This window comes from Macrobrachium rosenbergii, chromosome 29 (genome assembly GCF_040412425.1).
Source record: "Macrobrachium rosenbergii isolate ZJJX-2024 chromosome 29, ASM4041242v1, whole genome shotgun sequence".
Lineage (NCBI taxonomy): Eukaryota > Metazoa > Arthropoda > Malacostraca > Decapoda > Palaemonidae > Macrobrachium > Macrobrachium rosenbergii.
The window spans coordinates 26,249,128-26,264,877 of NC_089769.1; the positions used below are offsets into that span (position 1 = coordinate 26,249,128).

Consider the following 15,750-nt stretch of genomic DNA (forward strand, 5'->3'; position numbering starts at 1 on the left):
GTTAATGGTTTCGTGTAATTGATATTTTTAATATGATTATGATATTATCTTCCTTACTTGCGAACGTTGTTTTAAAACAAGTGACATGTCTTAAATAGGCGTTTTGATGGAGCTGTTTATATTTACGTTATTAGTGAAATATTTTATTGTCTTTAAAGGGGGTATTTACATTTATCTCGTACAATCACTATAATTAATGTAGGATCGAGGTGTGTCGGTTTATGTATCCAATATATAATTGTTAATTGATGGTATTCATCAATATTTTGACCACGAAAACGGGGTCTCGTTTTACCAGCCAATGGGAAATCGTTTACGAAGACGCTTTGTCAAAAACCAAAGCTTTCGGCCAATGAAAGGGGAAGATACAAACGTCAGCTACGTTAGAGGCCTCTGATTGGCCAAAAGCAATTCCTATAGGAAGCCTCAGTGTAGTTCTAAACACGAAGTTGGAAAGGTGTCTACATAAACAAGTGCTTACGAAATGAAAAATGGCCTACGGTAAGAATAAGGTGTTTCTAGTTAGTTTTTCTGGCATTCTTAGTAGATATTCTTGAATTTCTAGACGTAGGAGATTCCATTAACCATTGGAAATCTTAAGAATGTTATGGAAAGGAGTACTGTGGTCGCAAAATTTTGGGAAAAACCCTAGAAAATAAATTTCTGAGTCGCTTGCCGCAGACTGTGAAGTCCTTTAAGCTGAAAACCGGGCGTTTGCGACTCAGAAATTTATTTTCTAGGTTTTTTCCCAAAATTCTGCCTCTATTTAACGAAGGTATGGTCCGGGGTCCATGCCAGACCTTTTATTGTAATGGTGGTCAGGTATAGAATGTCGATTTTCCAGGTTTTTTTTTTCAAAATTCTGAGACTGTTGACGGTAAGAACGGTTCAGTGTCCATAACAGACCTTTTATTGCAAGGGTGGTCAGGTATAGAAGGTCGACTTTCCAGGTTTTTTCCCAAAAATTCTGAAACTGTTGACGGTAAGAACGATTCAGGGTCCATAACAGAGCTTTTATTGGGTATTTCTAAGTAATAGATACACCGCGGGTATTTAGCGAGAAATGGCAGTTTCTTATAGTATTTTGGTTGCTTATTTACAATTCAACGTTATTTTTTGGCGGTCGGCTGTAATTAACCTGTAATTGTCCCCTGAAGTCCATCCAACAAGGGGTTTCCTAACGCGATCTTCACAAGACAGAGCACAGCTACGTCTGTTTCGAACGGTTCATATCCCGTCCGGCAAGTGCAGTACCTTGGAAACTGGTTTTTTCAACTTTTAGGGCTTCTGATACCGGCGGTGCATTTGTTGGTTGTCGGCCAAATGGAATGCCCCTTCGCCGTGTTTAGTACTGGCCCGGGGGGTGTGGGGTTACCCATACGTTAACGAGTTATTGCACTTGCCAGACGGGATATGAACCGTTCGAAACAGACGTACCGGTTCAAAGGTAAATTATAAGTTAATTACAGCCGACCGCCAAAAATTAACGTTAAATTGTTAATAAGCATCCAAAATACTATAAAATTAACTCTACCTTTTATTGCAAGGGTTGTCGGGTATAGGAGGTCGTTAAATTGTTTTAATTCACATTTCCGATATAAAATTACATTTTCCATCCAAAATACTATCAAGAATCTGACCTTTATTTCTTCCGCAAATGATTAGATTTTGAGATACATGGCGGCCATGGGTACGCTCTCAGTTTCGGGTGTACCTTATGCACATTTTAAATGATTGTTGCAAGCTCGTATGTTTAGCTTGCCACAGGGGTTACAGGGAACGAAATTTTACCCCTAACGTCTAGTTACAGTTTTATTGCAATGGGTTAACCACTTCACTTACCTTAAATAGATTGTACTAAATGTTCACGAAGAAAGGTATTCACAACCTGTGGAGTTCCATTGTAATGTCCATGGAAACGACCAATAGCCTCAAAGTAAGACAGAGGTCGAATTTTCCAGCTTATTCCAAAATCGCAGTTAATTGGATATTCTTGAAACAAAGCAACCAATCAGGTTTCAATTTGTACCGTACTTATAATTCATAACGAAAAACAAAAGACGATTAGGCATTTTTACCCACAATACATTGACAAAAACAAAAATGACTCAGCAGATGGGCATAAAGAACGGTTAACAACAAGGTTCCATTAACAAAGATCCCGTTTTAATTTGCGGAAGAGGGTTGTCGTATGAATCATGACAAAAATATATGATAGCAAGTAAAAATATTAGAGGTCGATTTAAGAACGGTTCAGGTTCCATAACAGACCTTTTATTGCAAGGGTTATTTTTCGATTTTCCATGTTTTTCCCAAAAATCCTGAGACTGTTGATGGTAAGAACGGTTCAGGTTGCATAACAAATCTTTTATTGCAAGGGTGGTCAGGTATAGGTCGATTTTCCAGGTTTTTCCCCAAAATCCTGAGACTGTTGACGGTAAGAACGGTTCAGGGTCCATAACAGAGCATTTATTGCAAGGGTGGTCAGGTATTTGAAGGTCGATTTCCCAGGTTTTTTCCTCAAAATTCTGAGACTGTTGACGGTAAGAACGGTTCAGGGTCCATAACAGAGCTTTTATTACAAGGATGGTCAGGTATAGAAGGTCGATTTTCCAGGTTTTTTCCCCAAAATCCTGAGACTGTTGACGGTAAGAACGGTTCAGGGTCCATAACAGAGCTTTTATTGCAAGGGTGGTCAGGTATAGAAGGTCGATTTCCCAGGTTTTTTTTCAAAATCCTGAGACTGTTGATGGTAAGAACGGTTCAGGGTCCATAACAGACCTTTTATTGTAATGGTGGTCAGGTATAGAAGGTCGAGTTTCCAGGTTTTTTCCCCAAAATTCTGAGACTGTTGACGGTAAGAACAGTCCAGGATCCATAACAGACCTTTTATTGCAAGGGTGGTCAGGTATAGAAGGTCGATTTTCCGGTTTTTCCCCAAAATCCTGAGACTGCTGACGGTAAGAACGGTTCAGGGTCCATAACAGAGCTTTTATTGCAAGGGTTGTCGAGTATAGGAGGTCGATTTTCCAGGTTTTTTCCCAAAAATCCTGAGACTGTTGATGGTAAGAATGGTTCAGGGTCCATAACAGACCTTTTATTGTAAGGGTGGTCAGGTATAGAAGGTCGATTTTCCAGGTTTTTCCCCAAAATCCTGAGACTGTTGACGGTAAGAACGGTCCAGGGTCCATAACAGAGCTTTTATTGCAAGGGTGGTCAGGTATAGAAGGTCGATTTCCCAGGTTTTTTCCCCAGAATTCTGAGACTGTTGACGGTAAGAATGGTCCAGGGTCCATAACAGAGCTTTTATTACAAGGGTGGTCAGGTATAGAAGGTCGATTTTCCAGGTTTTTTACCCAAAATCCTGAGACTGTTGATGGTAAGAACGGTTCAGGGTCCATAACAGAGCTTTTGGTAATTCTATATAATAGCTTCACACCTGTTTTTACCTTTTCAACTGGTTTTTTCTACACTTTTATGGGTTCTGATACTGGCAGTGCATCTTTTTGTTGCCGGCCAAATGGAATGTCCCTTCGCCGTGTTTAGTACTGGCCCAGGGGAGGGGGGTGAGGTTTGGTATCCATACGTTAACAAGTCATTGCACTTGCCGGACGGGATATGAACCATTCGAAACAGACGCACCCGTGCTCTGTCTTGTGAAGATCGCGTATGGAAACCCCTTGTTGGATGGACTTCGGGGATTAATTACAGGTTAATTACCCTCGAGCGCCAAAAATGAGAGGTAAATTCATAATTAGCAACCAAAAAACTGTAGAAAAAGTCAAGTTATAGTGCCGTCGGCGACGCGGAGCTACCCTATAGTTCTACCGAGCTTTTATTGCAAGGGTGGTCAGGTATAGAAGGTCAATTTTCCAGGTTTTTTCCCCAAAATTCTGAGACTGTTGACGGTAAGAACGGTTCAGGGTCCATAACAGACCTTTTATTGCAAGGGTGGTCAGGTGTAGAAGGTCAAAAATTTATTTAGATGTATTTATGTTCCCAAATCAGTAACACTGACTATAGGCTACGTACCTAGTGAGCAAATATACCAAGGTAAAATTATACTTTACACCCGGACTGCCTCTCAGACAACACACGATATTTTTCTTGCTTGTTTTGGTGGTTTTTGCATGTTTCATCCCATTATTGTTTTCGGAAATCCTCAGTTTTCGCCTTTTTTTAAAGTCAAAGGTCATTGTTCGGAAGTCTCCAGCCAACATAAAAAAATTTTTTTCCTGTTTTCCTGTTTTGTTGTTTTCTGATGTTATGATCTTCGGCAAAACTATCGTTTTCCGAATGTGAGTGACGCTACTTTTTCAACGGTCATTTTTTGAACATTGCTTTCAGTTTGGCCGTGGCGGAAAGGCGCTTTGCGCTTTATCTGCACTTTGAAAGATTCTTGGCAAGTTCGTATGATCTGGCAGGCGGTAATGTTGTGCTGCGCGCACTAGCCACAGGGGTTACAGAAAACAAGCAATGTGAGGAAGGTAGTAACAGAAAACAAGGTTATATAGCTCTATCGTATATTGGTAACTTTTCAACATTTATCAATATCATCTCCGAAACTATTAATTAGCTAATGGAAAGATGGGGATGTTTTAAACTCCTCTCATTGCGTACTAACTAAGTGGGTTTCATAGTTGGGTTGCAGACCAATTTTCCCAATTAAATCATCAAATTATTCTCTAAGATAATGGATAATTACCTGCAGAATAAACATCATACATTCTCAGCATACCTGACTGACTTTTCGTTAAAGCAATTCATTATCCTCACTGTACCGATTGCCATCAAAAATTCCTTAAAACGAGGGGCTTAGATCAAAAGTGAGGGAAACTGCCTTCATTTAAACTAGTTTTTTCCCCTCAATGTTACGATTGCCTAACTAAGGTAATACCTTCAAATGTCAGAGAATGGTTAAATAAATGTTTTGTCAATAATGAAGGCATTTTATTTTTATTTAAGCCATTGCACTGTATTATATTTTATTACATTAAATAACCGTTGCACTGTATATTTTATTACATTAAATAAACGTTGCTCTGTATTATACTTTTATTACATTAACCGTTGCACTGTATTATATTTTATTACATTAACCGTTGCACTGTATTATATTTTATTACATTCTGTTGCATTGCATTATATTTTATTACATTAACCGTTGCACTGTATTATATTTGTTTACATTAAATAACTGTTGCACTGTGTTATATTTTATGACATTAAATAACCGTTGCACTGTATTATACTTTATGACATTAAATAACCGTTGCATTATATTTTTTTATTAAGTATCGTAATTAAATGTTGCTCAACTGACACATTTTATTTAGAAATGTATTTCAAAAGTCACTTATAAAGGAAATGACAGATTATTCTACTAAAATAAGTCAGTGTGCCCAGGTTCTGAGTCAACTGCCTTTCAAGATCGTCTTCACTATCAGAATTGATAACAATAATTACTGTCAGTTACACTGGACATTACTGAATGGCATTTAGGTATTTTTAATGTTTTGTACCACGACACCAGTAAGGTGTCACGAAGAGAGAAATTAATAACCAGTGCTGAAGCACATATGCAAAATGACTCGGTTCTTGACTGCAGTACAACAGACTACAATTAGTGTTTTTCATTGCCCAATAGGTATATAAAGCTTTAAGGAATTATATAGTCCAGTTTCTTTGTAATTGGAGATTTAATCATTTGTAATTATTATTTGTATCGAACCATTTTTTCCAGTAAGTAATTAATATAGATTTTTTTTTTACAGACAAGGTTTAGAGTCGAGTCGTTTCAATACATCCATCAAGGCTGTTCGATACAACTCTCAGCCCTTCAATAGATCTGTCAAGTTATTAAGTTACGGAATAAAACGGTACGAAAAAACCAATGACGTCACAGCATGTAACAAGGCATTTCTCTACCCTTCCAAAGAGAAAAATCCAGATACAGAATTTAATAGACCAGCTTCACCTAATCCCTAGACTGAAACTAAGAAATGTCACTCAAAAAAGCGAAACTGTTTTCGATGTCTATTATTGCGAAAGGATTGTTTTGAGATAACCAGTGTTAGTGGGCCTTTTATCTCTGGAGTAAAGATTGCCGTCAGTAAATATTAAGGAACCTTCCATTTGATGCTTGTTATTGTTTTTTGAAGTGAATCAGTATTGCGAAATCAGTAAAAAACTTAGATTTGCGAGATTACTTAGTAAAACAAGTAAGAAAAGTTAATTTACGATTTTTTTGTACTTTTTTTTTTTTAGTAAATCAGTATTGCAAAATACTTAAGTAAATTGATTATAACCTTGGAAATTTAGATTTGCGAACCATTAAAAGTAAATAAAAGTATAGTAAATAAGCAATTTACGATTGTTGCAAAACGTATTAAATATTTGAATCATGTATACTTCCTTCTAGTTGTAAGGGAGAATTTTTGTATACTGTATATCAGATGAGTGTCTATAAATTACACGTAAATGCGACATTTTTTATAAAATTGTAAATGTTTGAAGGAATAGGTTCAACTGTTTAAATTATTTGTGTGGAAACGAACTGGGCTGTACCAGATCGCCTTTATAGATGTATCGAAACGACTTTTGTTTGCAACAAAAGACTTCGAGGAGGAACCAGGAACCACTCGAACAAGAAACTAGGACAATTGACGTCGATGCAGAACTTCATTCGACATTCATGATAAGGCAGGAATGGACGATTGATATTGGTAAGTTTATTTTTATTTGCGTAGTGTCAGGAGGTACGTAGGTGAATTATATTTTGCTGACCTTATGAAGGGAAAATTCAGAATTCATTTCAGAGTCAAGTTAGTAGCTTTCTATAGAGAGTTTTTGTTTTTTCCGTTGCAGGTTCATTGCTATGTTACTTCCTGAGGGAAAGGAAAGAAAGTTAAAATGATTGAAATGTACAAAGTAGCAGACGATTTACCACAAGTGGAATTTATCAAAATCTAGAGATACTTCAAGCTTAAAAAAATTTGGGGGTAGACAGTAACCAAAATTCTTCTGCAGAAAAGGAACAAAAAACAGACAGATTTTGACAGCTAATAACTCAGTTATGAAGACTGTAAAGGTCAGATAAAAGAAAATTATTTAAGGAAAGATGTCATGGAACATTGTAATCACATACAAATGAGGAACATGGAGGTCAAGTGTGCCAAGTAAAAACTGACCACCAGATGCTAACAGAGTATTCTTTTCTCTCTGTTGTGAGTAGGCCCAGTTCCTCCTGCCTTTGGGTTTGCTAGATTGCAAGCAGGAACACGGGGAACTTCTCCAATCCATTCGTGCATGTCATTAATTGCATGATGAGTCAGCTGGCTACTTTATAGGTTTGAGCATCCTTCTCAAATCGTGTACTCATCGAGGTTAAAGTGGCGGCCCTTTGGTGCACCACAACACAAGAATGGGCACATGGCTTACCTGTGCTGGAGGTACACCCAACACAATGGGCAAGCCCCATCTAGACTCATTCTTAAGAAGCCACAAACCTAATGCCAAAGACCTCCACTTCCTTTCTCACTGTGTACACCACCTCCCCTGCCCCACCCCACCCCACCCCCCCCACCCCTGACCAACTAGTACAGTAAATATCCCATTATAGGTAATGGCTCAAGACTTGTAAGGCATCCACCATCACTGGGTGGTGAAGGCAAGCTAGTAGTTTGAGACTACTATTGGGTAGTCAAGCTTTTCAAAGGCGTAGGGACCCCGAATGCAAAAAGTGGAGTTCTCAGGCATCCTAAAACACTAGCCACAAATGGACTTAAAACAGCCAGGCAAGTATGGATGTAACACCCTGAGCAATCAATTCATGAGGCACAAACTGACTTCCTAAGGGACACCACGCCTCTACCAAGAGCGTTACCTTAGGGGATTATGAGCCCTTTCCACCCTAGGATGACAACAGCAATTGGTATGGATCTAGTGTAGATCTCACCACCTGTGGGTCGAACTCCTATGCAGGGCTACACCAGTGTAAGAAGCAATGCATCCCTGCGCAGTGCAGCAGTAAGACCCTTGTGGCATTGGTAAATTAGCAGAGCTGGTAAGCCATTATTCTTCTAGGAAGCTGATGGCTTGGGAAATAACTAACTTGCCAGTTACTCGCGCCATTTACCCACACATTGTCCACGACTGGAGGTTTGCTAAGCTGCTATATATCCATAACTAAGGTGTGCCAAGCTACAGATGCCTAGGCCATGACAGGTATCACGTAATACAGCAGTATGAATGTAATAAGTGTCAGAAAGATCACAGGTAGAGAGACTATAATTGCACCTGAAGCTGTATTTCTTATCGTTGACCAGTTGCCACAGGAAAAATAATGAAGTTCAAGAAAACAAGAGCATGTAGAATACGCTTTTTTTAAGTCACCCAATGAGAACCATACTGTCAGGAGGACATACCTAAACACTTGAACCTCTTTCATACTAATGGAAACCTGTTTTAAGTGACATTATAAAAAATTGACGAAATGTTACCATCTACCATGAACTGAATCACGTGCCAAGGACAGAAATGAATAGGTGGTGTTGGAGTATTTTACCGTCTGAAGCAACTGGACAAATTAAAGTACGAGATGTTAAATGCGAAAGAAATTTTTTCGAGTCCACCATTAATTAGCTGCTTGCAAGTATATCTACACAAAGGATCACGGAGGAGTAAGGATTATTGGAACCAGGTTGCAAGCAAGATAGGCCTATTAGAAAAGTTAGTTTGAGCCACTAGACTATTTAGCAGGTAGCTGCAATAATTAAGGAGATATGAAAACAAGAAGGTGCCAAGGAGAGTTGCGACGCATGAGAAGTAGCTTTTCAAGAAACACACGGAAGCTGGCTCGAGGACCCGCCTGACAAACAATATGAGGGCTAATAGGATGGTGGAGAAACAACTACTTGGTTAAGCCCCCTCAAAATCTGGATTATCACGGGTGAGTCTTCAAGTACTTAGCAATACGAAATTCTGTTGTAGCTTTTTAGGAGACCATTCAGGTAGGGTATAACACTTCGATTATTCTTTGTTCTACGAATATGAATGCAATAGTAGAGAATTAGAAAACTGAAGTAAACAATGAGTGGTAGTACTAAAGGATTCAAGAATTGAGAGGTGACACCTACAGTACAGCATAAGCAAAGTTCATGGGATTTTTGAAAGAGCCAAAATGAGTAACGGCACACCAGTTGCTGTAATGAAGAGCCACTGTGTTTATGAAGTGGTTAGGCATTCCCAGTGGTAGGTGTTTTCAGTGATTTTGAAAAGGAAAGACAATGTTTTCCCCACTTAAAGGGCCTCAGTTTCTGTACATAATCACATAATTTCTGACGATACAGCAATGAATTGCTGAAAATACATTCCATTTGATTCGTGAGAACTTATGAAAGTGGGGAGGGGGATCTGATCTTGTATAAGATGCAGAGAATGACTAAAATGAATCTCTTGTTGAAGGAACTGCCGTGGAAAAGTACGTTTACACAGCTTGCATAGCTATTCCAGTATGAAATTACAGTCAACTCTCAGGTCTGGGTACTTGTAAAAGCCACTCTGACTTCAAAGAACACAGATGTAAAAATCCATTAACGATACATTAATCTAGATGGTACTACAGCTAGCCTTTGCAAGTGAGACTACTGAATATGATGGAGTCAAGTACGAACTGGTGTATAGTAAGTCACCTTGCAGCTGTTTTGTAGAATTTTGTAGAACTCCAAGAAGCCTCTTCGATCATCTGAAAGTTGGTGATGTTTCTGACAACGTGATGTATTGGGAATAATTTGCTCAAAAGCTTGTTTTAAAATTTGCATCGTAGACCGATTTTTTCGACTTGATTTTCTTAGCTTGCAATTCTCCTCTATCTTTATACTGTACCTCCGTTCATATTCTCTTTTTTTCCATCTTACTTTCCTCAACCATCTCTTAACAAGTGATTCATAGTGCAACTGCGATGTTTCCTCCTGTTACACCTTTCGAACCTTTTACTGTCGATTTCCGTTTCAGCGCTGAATGACCTCATAGGTCCCAGTGCTTGGCCTTTGTCCTAAATTCTGTATTCAATTCACGATGTCACTGGTTCCTGGCTCCTAAGCGCTCACTCCACAAACATAGTTGCGGGCACACTACACGATTCTCATGAGGTGCGAAGCTTTATTCCCTTGAATACAATTTTATATATTTGTAACCCCCCTTGGAAACAGATATAATATTCCTTGTAGGAATATACACACCGATTTTGCGATCTAACTCCAGAAGGCAATGGGGTTTTGACCCAGTTCTCTCTCTCTCTCTCTTCGGCTTTCCCCTCACTCATTCTCTCTCTCTCTCTCTCTCTCTCTCTGTCGACGTCACAAGGATTTCTCTTTTCACGCATTCCACATTAAAGAAATGTGAAATCTTTCCTACAAAAATAGATTTATTATTTAAAGCAACCCAACAAGTAATGAATAAACAAAGCAAATATTAAAATGCATCATAAATGAAATTTCTGACTAAAAAGTCTCATCACGGCTAATTGTAAATCCAAAAATTTCACGATACCACATAAAAATTATATACATTGCAAAGGTTTTGCAAATGTATTCTCTATGATCACACCAACATGATAACATCATGTTCTCTCACTATGTTCTCTCCACACCAGGACATCTGTCAGGAATTAAGCACAATTAATACTCTCCCAAAAATATGCAAGTGCAAAACATAATAATGAAAAGTCTAAAATGAGTATATTCTGGAAAAAATAGAACACAATAAAATAGAATATTTATCCACTTCCCACAGTTAAAAATGTCTTGAAACATGGTAAAAACGTGTTCACACTTCACACAGATAAACGAAGAGTCTGAACTGTACCTTATTCTGCCAATTCTAAGAGATTGCAACACTCAAAGATAATGTCTTTTAAGCTCCGCTAATGAACGATCGAACTAATTTTGGAATTAGACACAATCTAGATTTCTAGCGCGTACGAACTCATGGCACATACCAACTCGGTCATATGACAGAGCCAAATGTATTCATTTTGGTGAGTTGGATTTGCTGAATACAACGATTCTGCAATTGACGGCTTTGCCCCAGTTCCATCTTACAGCTAACTCCCTTTTCACAGAATCTAACACAGTAATATTAAAGCGGCCGTATTTTCTGAAATATATTTTTTTACTTTACATTACATATAGCATTTAATGGTTTTTCATTTAATTCAGCACCCTACCCCGAAAACTAACAGAATTTACTTAATATTTCGAATTTACTTTTATTACTCCTCCCCTTTAATTTACTATTTCTTTTTAACTGATGCCGTCGCTTTCTAGGTTGGTGACGTCAGACATGTTTCTCGTTCTTCCAGGTGATCTGCTTCATGTGTGTTTTTCGAAGGAAGCAGTGGACGAATTTTTGTAAACATCATCCGAAGCAGTTGTTGTAGAACCTAACAAAGGTAAGTTTAACAAACATGGAATGAGGGGTCCCCTTTAAAAATGCATTATTTTGGATTGGATAGAAACTATAGATTTTAGAGGTGTTGGTTTTACAGAATCTGAAATTAACTTCAACTTGTTTAAAACGGGGAATTAGAAAAAGATGAAGTTTGTGGATTGTCAGTGCCAGTATCTTCTGGAGTTCTTGAACGATTTAAAACAAATCATGTGTGCTCAAAAATTTTACCAGTTTTATGCAAAAATCTTGAAATTATCTTAACAAATGTTATAGCCAGGTCCAAACTATAATAATAATAATAATAATAATAATAATAATAATAATAATAATAATAATAATAATAATAATAATAATAATAACTGATAAAGATACGCGACTACTTATTGTAATTTTCCAGTTGGAACTGCTTGAGAAGCCTCGGTCACTTTCAGTGAAATTTGAGGTGGCCTTGATAAAAGACTGTAGACATTCAATACTGATCTGGAAGGCCCTGTCCCATCTGTCCCCTCTTCGTAAAATGGTGCCAAGGCATAGGATGTCTTGGGTCTAGTTATAACGAAATACCTTTTATCTTAATACTTTGCAAGACAAAAGATTTCAGCGTGACATGACGTCATTAACTTCCTCATATTTTCAGGAAAGTGCCTGCAGCTTGCAAAAGAATAAATGGGACGATTTTGCAGTGCAGACGCAAGCTTTACCTTGGAATTCTCAAGCATCTTCGATGAAGGGAGGAGGTTGAATTCAAGAGGAGGCTACAGTTTTATTTACTAAATTTGTGTCAAGAGCTAGATATGGCTATTCACAAGAGTTACTTGTTACTGATCACAGCAATGGAGTAGAAAAATTAGTCCCATTGACATACTCGTTGCTGTTGGAAAGAGCCATGAGTTGGTAGAGATTACAGTCTCATCTCCTGTGACTATTAAGAATAGGATTAGGTTAGATTTATTGCGCAAGTGCCATCTATGTGTTTAACCAGGAGTTATGCCCTGGTAGAGAGGGATTTGTACAATCTTATCTCCCTTGACTTTGAAAGGTAGGACACAGGTTCATCTATGCGTCTTGTAATTTGTAAATAGGAACTGTAGGAGTGTCTGTTATTTGAGTAAAGGGGAGATATTAGATAGTCAAGTAGTAAAGGGAAGATATTAGAGAGTCAAATACTAAAGGGAAGATATTAGATAGTCAAGTAGTGAAGGGAGGATATTAGATAGTCAAGTACTAAAGGGAAGATAATAGATAGTCAAGTACTAAAGGAAGATATTAGATAGTCAAGTACTAAAGGGAAGATATTAGATAGTCAAATACTAAAGGGAAGATATTAGCTAGTCAAGTAGTAAAGGGAAGAGATTAGATTATCAAGTAGTAAAGGGAAGATATTAGCTAGTCAAGTAGTAAAGGGAAGATATTAAACAGTCAAGCAGTAAAGGGAAGATATTAGCTAGTCAAGTAGTAAAGGGAAGATATTAGCTAGTCAAGTAGTAAAGGGAAGATATTAAGCAGTCAAGTAGTAAAGGGAAGATATTAGATAGTCAAATAGTAAAGGGAAGTTAGCTAGTCAAGTAGTAAAGGGAAGATATTAGATTATCAAGTAGTAAAGGGAAGATATTAGCTAGTCAAGTAGTAAAGGGAAGATATTAAACAGTCAAGCAGTAAAGGGAAGATATTAGCTAGTCAAGTAGTAAAGGGAAGATATTAAGCAGTCAAGTAGTAAAGGGAAGATATTAGATAGTCAAGTAGTAAAGGGAAGATATTAGATAGTCAAGTAGTAAAGGGAAGATATTAAGCAGTCAAGTAATAAAGGGAAGATATTAGATAGTCAAGTAGTAAAGGGAAGATATTAAACAGTCAAGCAGTAAAGGGAAGATATTAGATAGTCAAGTAGTAAAGGGAAGATATTAAACAGTCAAGCAGTAAAGGGAAGATATTAGATAGTCAAGTAGTAAAGGGAAGATATTAAACAGTCAAGCAGTAAAGGGAAGATATTAGCTAGTCAAGTAGTAAAGAGAAGATATTAAGCAGTCAAGTAGTAAAGGGAAGATATTAGCTAGTCAAGCAGTAAAGGGAAGATATTAGCTAGTCAAGTAGTAAAGGGAAGATATTAAGCAGTCAAATAGTAAAGGGAAGATATTAGCTAGTCAAGTAATAAAGGGACGATATTAAACAGTCAAGCAGTAAAGGGAAGATATTAGCTAGTCAAGTAGTAAAGGGAAGATATTAAACAGTCAAGCAGTAAAGGGAAGATATTAGCTAGTCAAGTAGTAAAGGGAAGATATTAAGCAGTCAAGTAGTAAAGGGAAGATATTAGATAGTCAAGTAGTAAAGGGAAGATATTAGATAGTCAAATACTAAAGGGAAAATATTAGATAGTCAAATACTAAAGGGAAGATATTAGCTAGTCAAGTAGTAAAGGGAAGATATTAAACAGTCAAGTAGTAAAGGGAAGATATTAGGTAGTCAAGTAATAAAGGGAAGATATTAAACAGTCAAGTAATAAAGGGGAGATATTAGATAGAATCTCAAGTACATCAGTGTATTGACATATGGAGATTTTTAGGTTAAGGTACTTTTTTTTTACACATTTCCCGTTGAATTCCAATAACTTCAGATCAAGATTCAGTTAACTGTTGATTGTTAAAACCTTGACTTTAGAATTTGAATAATGGGAAAATTGTTGTAATAGCAAATTGTATTGATTTTTATTGTATGTACAGGGACTTCTGTATTTCAGCTCAGTTCTCACAAAGTCTCTTGAAACTGATTTAGCTATGAGATAAATTAGTTATTTTGAAATGAGTTAGACTCTAGTGGCCCCAAAAAATAATTCCACGGAATTTTAATAACATTTTTGTCTCTTCTTGGTTACACCATATAGCTAATGTCAAGTAGGTTTGAGAATTTTTTATCTGAGCAGAAAAAATTAAGAGATTTTACTGAATAAGTATGAATGGGTTAGAAAATTATAAAATCTACTGGTTACTTTGTACCAGATATGTATGCAATTGCAATAACCACAATGCCCTCTTAACTTCTCGAATTCTTCACGCTTTTTGAATAGGTTTAGTCATTACAAAGCCTTAGATCCCAATACATAAATATGAAGTCATTCTGATGTCCGTAAGAGGATTAGAACCCGCATCCAGAGTATCAAAACGAGGTTGAGTTGCCGACCTGACCACGAGAAGGATAAAAGTTTGTTATAACATACATATACATATATATACAAGTCAAATTAAGATACATTCATTAGAGCTGGAATAGACCCCGGTGTCTTGTTGTAAGGCTGCAGTGGTACTCTCTCTCTCTCTCTCTCTCTCTCTCTCTCTCTCTCTCTCTCTCTCTCTCTCTCTCTCTCTCTCTCTCTCTCCCTTGAAAGAAATTTGGTCAGAATCTTCAACAATTTCAGTTTTTCCAGTTGATAATTTTTTAAAAAGTTTGAAATATATCAGTTACTTAATATTCTAAGTAAATAATCACTAAAAACTAATCCTGTTAGAGTTAAGTATGTTAACTCTGAGGTCTGGTGATTATTATTATTATTATTATTATTATTATTATTATTATTATTATTATTATTATTATTATTATTATTATTATTATTATTCGGAAGATTAACTCTATTCATCCCATACAACCTCACAGGGGCCATTGACTTAAATGTAAGCTTCCAAAAATGTGTTCTTCAAGAAGCTAAACTGGTTTTATGATGATGATAAATTTTGCCGAAGTGATCCTGTCTGAAGCTTTGTTTTTATTTAACACTTTTTTTTTGCATTTCTGAAGCCGACCTGTGCTCTTCTTTCTTGGCTGAAGCCACTACGTGTCTCTAAGAAGCTTCATTCCACACTGCAACCATTGCACAAGCCTTCCTGCACACTGCACAAGGCTTCCTACATACTTGCCAAGCTTTCCTACGCACTTCACAAGCCTTCCTACGCACTGCACAAGCCTTCCTACACGCTGCACAAGCCTCCCCTACACACTGCACAAGCCTTCCTACACACTGCATTAAACCTTCCTACACATTGCACAAGCCTTCCTTCGCAGTTCACAAGCCTTCCTACGCACTTCACAAGCCTTCCCACACACTGCGCAAGCCATCCTGTACACTGCACAAGCCTTCCTACACACTGCATTAAGCCTTCCTACACACTGCATTAAGCCTTCCTACACACTGCACAAGCCTTTCTACGCACTTCACAAGCCTTCCTACGCACTTCACAAGACTTCCTACACACTGCACAAGCCATCCTGTACACTGCACAAACCTTCCTACACACTGCATTAAGCCTTCCT

The 15,750-nt window shown here is 37.4% G+C and overlaps 1 long non-coding RNA gene across 2 annotated transcripts; it reads left to right on the plus strand.

Annotated features, from left to right (window-relative positions):
- Window positions 1-336: 336 nt before the first annotated feature.
- LOC136854683 (uncharacterized) lies at window positions 337-14,487 on the plus strand. Of its 2 annotated transcripts, XR_010857767.1 has the most exons (6): window positions 337-501; window positions 5,775-5,879; window positions 6,584-6,725; window positions 6,868-8,950; window positions 11,363-11,452; window positions 12,089-14,487. It is a non-coding gene; the product is annotated as an uncharacterized lncRNA (long non-coding RNA). The 2 variants fall into 2 exon arrangements; XR_010857768.1 differs by lacking the exons at window positions 11,363-11,452; window positions 12,089-14,487 and having other exon boundaries at window positions 351-501; window positions 6,571-6,725; window positions 6,868-7,171.
- The last annotated feature ends 1,263 nt before the right edge of the window (window positions 14,488-15,750 follow it).